Source organism: Apium graveolens, chromosome 9 (assembly GCF_009905375.1).
Source record: "Apium graveolens cultivar Ventura chromosome 9, ASM990537v1, whole genome shotgun sequence".
Classification (NCBI taxonomy): Eukaryota; Viridiplantae; Streptophyta; class Magnoliopsida; order Apiales; family Apiaceae; genus Apium; species Apium graveolens.
Window position 1 is genome coordinate 180,461,480 of NC_133655.1, and position 7,682 is coordinate 180,469,161.

A 7,682-nucleotide genomic window follows, 5' to 3' on the forward strand; every position below is an offset into this window, starting at 1 on the left:
TAATTGTGGGCAGATTATGGAGATAACGAATCATACCTTTCAAGAGCTTAACTTTTACGAACTCAACGGAGATCCTAGCTATCACGCTTTATGTCTACCTCTCGGAGAAACACCTCTATGGTATCCACACGAGCACCTCCAAGAACGTCTCATGAACTTGGCTACGGAATATATGTACTAGCCTCCTTCTTGACGATCCGAATTGCCTCTGCCTCTCTTTGCTGCTAGGGTTTTCTCCAAAACGTACCCCCTCTTTAACCTATCATTATCTATTCATAATGGCTGATTAAAAAGGCCCATAACAGCAAAGCCCAACCCTAGTAGGTATTGGATTAAATAATAAAAACGAATTTATATTATTTAATTAATAACTAAGTCATACTTAATTATTATGGGCAAAAACATTCCTTTTAATTCGAATTTATATTATCTCAATTAAGTCTTACTTAATTATAATAAAATTCGAATAATCATCAATTAATTTAAATTCATAATTTAAATTAACTATTCCATTAAGTGCTCTATTTGTGCGACCATATAGGCTATTATTTAATTGGCAATAATTTTATTCTCTAATTAAACAATAATTAAATCGTGATTAGATAAAACCTTTCATGATTAATGTTTTTCATGTAATATAATCCTTTTAACCATACATATTCTAGATTAAACTCGAGGCATGTATTTAGTCATCTTCTTCAACATTTAATCCGGGTTTACTTGATCCATGAGTAGACTATCAAGAGAAATCATTATTTGAGCATGGCCATGCTTTTATAATCTCACTCAATCAAGAGGCCAATAATATCTCTCCTAATTATAGGAGGGTTAAATCCTTTATTTATCATTCATATTTCTCATACGACTCATGATATACCCGATGTCCACTTTTATCATCACCCGATCAAAAGTAACTTTTAATGTAGTCAAAGTATATTAATCCTTGTATAGAAATATAATGATTTCAATTCAAAGGATCATTACACCATTATCACTGTGAGTCTTTCTTATGACTTTATTAAACATGAAGAATCTCACTGTGGGTCTGTCCAGTACCATGTACTCTCACATGTACCTATGTATTGACTTTAGTATCCCCATACTTATAACCAATGAGATGTGGTTATCTTGTCAAACAACATACTAGTCTATCTATGTATTATTATTGTCCTATATAATAATACTCGACTAGGGACCTTTAAGAATATGATATATTATATAATCTCAAGTTCAAGTCATGTACTTAAACTATACGATGTGTATCATGATTCTAAGGACATTTATTATGCTAACAAAATATCGCAGTAATTAAGGTCATAATAAATACATTTATTGAATGATCAACTGACATAAAGATTTAAAAGAATAATGTATTGCCTCTAGGGCACCTACACTAACATATTTAACCATAATGTCATTTCGTGGCTGCTATTTTATGTTTTCTCTCAGGACCCTAGTTCAGATGATAGTGGTTTTGACTCAACACCTCCTGTTAGTCCTCCTGGTTCCCCCGTAGACTCTTTTCCACCACCGTCAGTAGAACCTGTGTATATTAGTTCATACTATGAGGAAGATCCTTCTGAGAGAATTGATGTCCCTGCACCTGTTTCTCCCCTGAGACCAGTTCCAGAGACCCCAGCCCCTGAACCAGAACCTGAGATGCCTAAGCTTGTGTTCGTTAGTGTTGGTGGCAAGTTAGCCCAGGATCGAGACTTTGTTTGTTCCCGCATTCTTAAGTTGGGAGTTTTGGTGGATAGGCTACCTCGAGAGACTAGGCACAAGACTTCAGTTATGGAAGATGAGTGGAGAGTCCAGATTCAGATGGTGGACCAGGTTGCCAGGAGGAGATTGGACGAGGGACCGTCCACTAGTGATGCAGATGTTGAGGCTCGGAGAGTTAATAAGATCATCCGCTGGATGTTGTCCGTGTTGAGAGAGATCTTGGATAGTTAGATGGTGATGACCAGATAGGACTATTGGTGGAGCAGTAGTTGTTGAAGTTGATGGTAGGAAAGGGGATGTTTTCCAATTTTTCCTCTATTTTATCCTGCTGTATTATTGTACCTAATGCCAGAACTTATTGTACCTGAACTTCATTCTTTATGCACTGTTGAATCCTTATATAAATCATTCACCTTTTGAATTCTGGAAATCTTTTTCAACTGTTTTACATACCATGTTCCTAAACAACCTTGTTTAATACATTGTAAATCATACCCTGTGTCATGTAAGGACCATAACTGATGAACAAATTATATAGTAATAGGATTGCATGTGCAAGTGGGTAAAGCTTAAAACCCACAAATGGTTTCAAAAATGATCTTTATTGTTATGTATCAATGTCATGCTATCGTATTACTAAATAATTGCTCAATCAGGTTTGTATGAAATAGCAACATCACCAAACCACCAAGCAGAAACTCAAACCCAAAACCAAGAACTAAACCAAGATACTCTTATGATGAACCGACTTGTTCAACTTTTGTAACAACCTGTTGCCCCTTAAGTCAGAAACTTCAAGCATTTTCAATCCGTATATCCCTCAGAGTTTGTAGGATTGCGAGACCCGATTAAAGCACAGTCGTGGTAGAGAGAAAGGGAAAAATCATTTGAGTTAACGGAAGTTAAGGATGAGAAAATGGTGCAGTACGCAAGTTATCACCTTAAGGATAAGGCAAATTATTGATGGAAATCTTCAAAAGCGTTGCTCGAAGGAAAATTTATATCGTGGGATAAGTTTACGGAGATGTTTTTAGAGAATTATTAGCTAAATTATATGCAAGACCAGTTGGAGATGTGGTTTTTGAATCTGAGACAAGAAGACATAACAGTGGCGGATTATGAAGTGAAGTTTTCGGAGTTAACAAGGTTTGCACCCGAATATGTGAATACTGAAGCAAAGAAGGCCAAAAGATTCCGGCAAGTTTTGAAACCTAGGATTTGAAGTCAGTTGGCTCTTCTTGAAATAAGGAATTATGCTGCGTTAGTTCAGAAAGCGATGATTGTAGAAGGAGTGAAATAAGCAACTAAGAGGGAAGCTAAAGGAAAGAAAAGAAAGTTTGAGGAATCAGAATCATTTCAGGGAAGCTCTAAGTTTTAGAGGGAAGTTTGGAAAGAATGGTGGAGGTCAAACTCAGACGTTTTAAAATTTTAAGCCCGGAAACGGAAGTCAGAAGAATCATTTCCAGAAGACGGGACAAACAGTAAAGGATAATAGACATCAGGACCAGGGGAAGTGTGACAAGTTGAATGTGCCTTGTTTTAAGTGCAATAAAAAAGGACACTATTCGACGGAATGCCCAAGTGGAGCAGGGAAGACGGATTTGACATATTTTAAATGTGGAAAGGTGGGCCATATGGAAAGGAACTGTAAGGAGCCTGTTCAGAAGATGAATGTGCTTAGGAATACTGGACCATCACCCCCAGCAGCATCAGCAGCCCAGCCGAGGGCAAGAACATTCACCATGACCATGAAAGATGCTGTGCAGGATGTGGATGTGGTAGCAGGTATGCTTGTTATAAACTCAGTAAAAGTTAGAATGTTAATGGATTCTGGAACAACTAGATCCTTTAGTGCTGAAAGTGTTATGGATAGATTAAAGTGTGTTGTGTATCTTCTCGAACCAAATTTGATTAGAGAAGTAGAAAGACAAGAAAGAGATATCGGCAAAAGAATATGTTCCAATTTTGATATGGTTATAGAAGGTCGGAATTTTTATGCTGACTTAATTCCTTTTACGTTAGGAGAATTCGATGTTCTATTAGGGATGGATTGGTTGTCAAACCATGATGTGCAAATAGAATGTAGAAGTAATAAAGTGAAATTGGAGACCAAGGATGGTATTGAAGTGATATTCAGAGGAAAGAATGTTAGATATATTTGTGATGTCATGTCTAATCTGTTGTGTCTAGTTTCAGATTTTATATCAGGACTTACTGGGAATCAGAACTTACTGAAGTCAGAACTTAAGGTCGTCGGGATTTATATCAGGACTTAAGTGTGAGTACTTCAGAAAAGGAATGCAGCTGATTTACAGAAAATGATCATGACTAAAACAATAGAAGATATGCATGAAGAGTTGGACAACTAGAAGACTTGTAGAAGATAATATCTGATTGATATATTTTAGGAGACAAAATTATATTTCATATCAATTAGAAGATATCTTGTAACTGTGTACTATATAAACACAGCTTAGGGTTTACACTATAAGTGCTATCATTCACGAGAACATTATACATTATAACCTAGCAGCTCTTAGTGATATTGTTCATCACTGAGAGAGAACAATTGTTCTATTGTAACATAGTTTATTATATTGAATACTGTTACATACTTGTGTTCTAAATCGATTTGATTGTATAAACACTATATTCAACCCCCTTCTATAGTGTTGTGTAACCTAACAAGTGTTATCAGAGCATCTCTGTTGATTTACAAACAGTGAGATCCAGTTTACAATCATGTCTGAAGAAACACAAACTCCACCAAAGCCCACCAAAACTCAAGATACTCAAAACAATCAAACTCACAGTCGATATGAGAGTATTAGGGTTCCCATACTGAGAGCATCTGAGTATCCTATATGGAAGGTAAAGATGGCTATGTTTCTGGAAGCCACAGATCCAGAATACCTTGATAGAATTAATGATGGACCATATAAGCCTACCAAGCTTTCTATTGCAGTTGTTGATCAACCAGCAAAGATGATACAAAAGGAGAAAAGTGAGTACACAACTGAAGACATCTCATCTATTGCCAAGGATGCAAGGGTAAGGCATTTCCTTCATAGTGCAATTGACAATGTCATGTCAAACAGGGTAATTGGATGCAAGACTGCAAAGGAGATATGGGATGCTTTGGAGACAAGATGCCAGGGAACTGATGCAATCAAAAAGAACAGGAAGACTATACTCACACAAGAGTATGAGCACTTTGACTCAAAAGCTGATGAGTCATTAACTGATTTATATGACAGGTTTGCCAAACTCTTGAATGATTTGTCACTTGTGGACAAGGTATATGATCTTGAAGATTTAAATCTAAAATTCCTTTTAGCTCTTCCTGAAAATTGGGATTTGAAGTCTACTACCATAAGAGACAACTATGACCTTGCTGAAACTACTCTTGATGAAATTTATGGTATACTCAAGACTCGTGAACTTGAGATGGATCAAAGGAGCAAAAGGCATGGAAGAAAGTCAAAGACAGTTGTTCTTAAAGCTGAGAAGGAATCTCCTAAAGTTGTTGTCTCAAAGAGGGGCAAAGGAAAGGCTCTAATCATACAGTCTGATTCAGAGTCATCATATTCTGATGATGATGATTCAGAATCTGAAAATTTATCTGAAGTGGATGTTGATGCAGAGATGATGCAACTGTGTGCTCTTATGGTGAAGGGTATTACAAAGATTGCCTACAAGAAATTCAGAAAGGGCAAGAAGTTTTCAAGAAAAGGTGGAAGTTCTAAAAAGAAAGGGTTCAGAAAGTCTGAAGGCAAAGGAGGAAAGTCTGACAGAGGAGACAACTCAAATGTCAAATGCTACAATTGTGGTGAAAGAGGCCATATCTCTCATGACTGGAAGAAAGGAAAAAGTGATAAAGAACAGGCACTTATCACAAAGAAGAAAAACTGGGTAGACACTTCAGATTCTGAAGATGAGGTGAACTATATGCCTTGATGGAAAATGCTGATAGCAGTTCTGATGCTGCTGAATTAAAGGTACCTCAATCAACTCTTGCTTTTCATACTGATGATATTTCTGAGCTAAGATTATATCTTAAAATCATGTTCATTAGTTTTAGAGATCATACTTTAACAAATGAAAGATTAACATCTGAAAGTCTTGCTCTTAGAAACAGAAATGACTACTTAGAAAATGAGTTAGTTATGTTCCATCAAACTCAGAAAAAAAAAGAAATGAGGCTTTGTATGTTAGAGATGAAGTGCTAAAATTGAATAAATCTCTCAAATCTGAACTGGAAAAGGAAAAGGAGATAATCAAAACTTGGACTAACTCTGGAAGAATAACTCAGAAAATCTTAGAAAATGGAAATTGGAAAGAAGGTCTAGGTTACCTAGATGATAAAGAAGAAAAGGAAACGGTGTCATCTAAACCAAACTTTACCAAGAAAGCTGAAAAGCCTAGAGTTAATCCTGTTAAATTTGTAGCAAAAACTATTGGGTCTGATTCTGAAAAGATGAAAGACTCTAAGACAGAAGTCAAAGAAAAGTCAAATTCTGACAAATTAAAAAAGGACAAACCAGCTTCAGTTAATATAGGTTTAATGACAAAGAAGCAGCTTAAGCATAAGCTGAAAGAGACTAGAAATGTAAACAAGGTAAAGGAAGCTAGGAAAAATAGGAATGGAAAGGAAGGTGTGAATAAAAGCAATAATTATATGCCTGTTCCTAATGCTCCTAGAAAGAAATGCTATAACTGTGGAAACTCTAACCATCTTGCTTCTTTTTGCAGGAAAAATAAAGATATAAACTCTTTACCTCCTAGATCAGGAGTTAAGAGTCAGTATGTTAGGTTTAAACCGCAAAATCCTTATTTTCATTGTGGTAGTTTATGGCATTCTATTTATACTTGTAAGGAATATCATAGTTTGTACTATAATTATTATCAAATAAAACCTTCTTTGAAGAAAGTTAGTGTAAATTCTGATGCAAAGTCTGATATAAAGTCTGATAAAAAGCATGTTAGCATAAACTCTGAAACTAAATCCGCTGCAAATGCTAACAAACTTAAAAAGGCCAAAGGATCCAAGCAAGTCTGGGTCCTTAAAACTAACCAATAGTGGTCTTTGTAATTGCAGGACAACATGAAAAATATCCTAGTTCTGGATAGTGGATGTTCAGGACATATGACTGGAAATAAAGCCCTGCTATCAGACTTTGTGGAGAAAGTTGGCCCTGGAGTTTCTTATGGAGATGGCAACATGGGAAAGACTCTGGGATATGGCAATATCAATCTTGGGAATGTCATAATTTGATCAGTAGCTCTTGTCTCAAGACTTAAACACAATCTGCTAAGTGTGAGTCAAATTTGTGACAGAGGTTATCATGTGGATTTCTTTGAAGAAACTGTGAAGTTGTAAGTAATTCTACAAGCAAAGTGGTTCTGAAAGGTTACAGACATGGTAACATATATGAAGCCATACTTTCAACAAACTCTGATGGTTCCGCAATCTGTCTGTTAAGCAGAGCATCAATTGAAGAAAGCCGGAATTAGCACAAGAGACTCTCTCATTTCAATTTCAACATAAATGAGCTAGTAAAGAAAGATCTTGTAAGAGAACTGCCAAAATAGTATTTGCTCCTGATGGTCTTTGTGATTCATGTCAAAAGGCAAAATAAAGAAATCTTCATTCAAGAGCAAAACTGAATCCTCAATTTTTGAGCCTTATCACTTAGTGCATGTTGATCTATTTGGTCCAGTCAATATCATGTCCATTGCAAAGAAGAAATATGCTATAGTTATAGTGGATGAATTCAGTAGATACACTTGGGTGTATTTCTTGCACAAGAAGAATGAAACTGCATCTACTCTAACTGATCATGTCAGACAGCTGGATAAGTTGATCAAAGATTCTGTTAAAATAATAAGAAGTGATAATGGTACTGAGTTCAAGAATTCAATCATGGAAGAGTTCTGCAAAGAGCATGGAATAAAGCAGG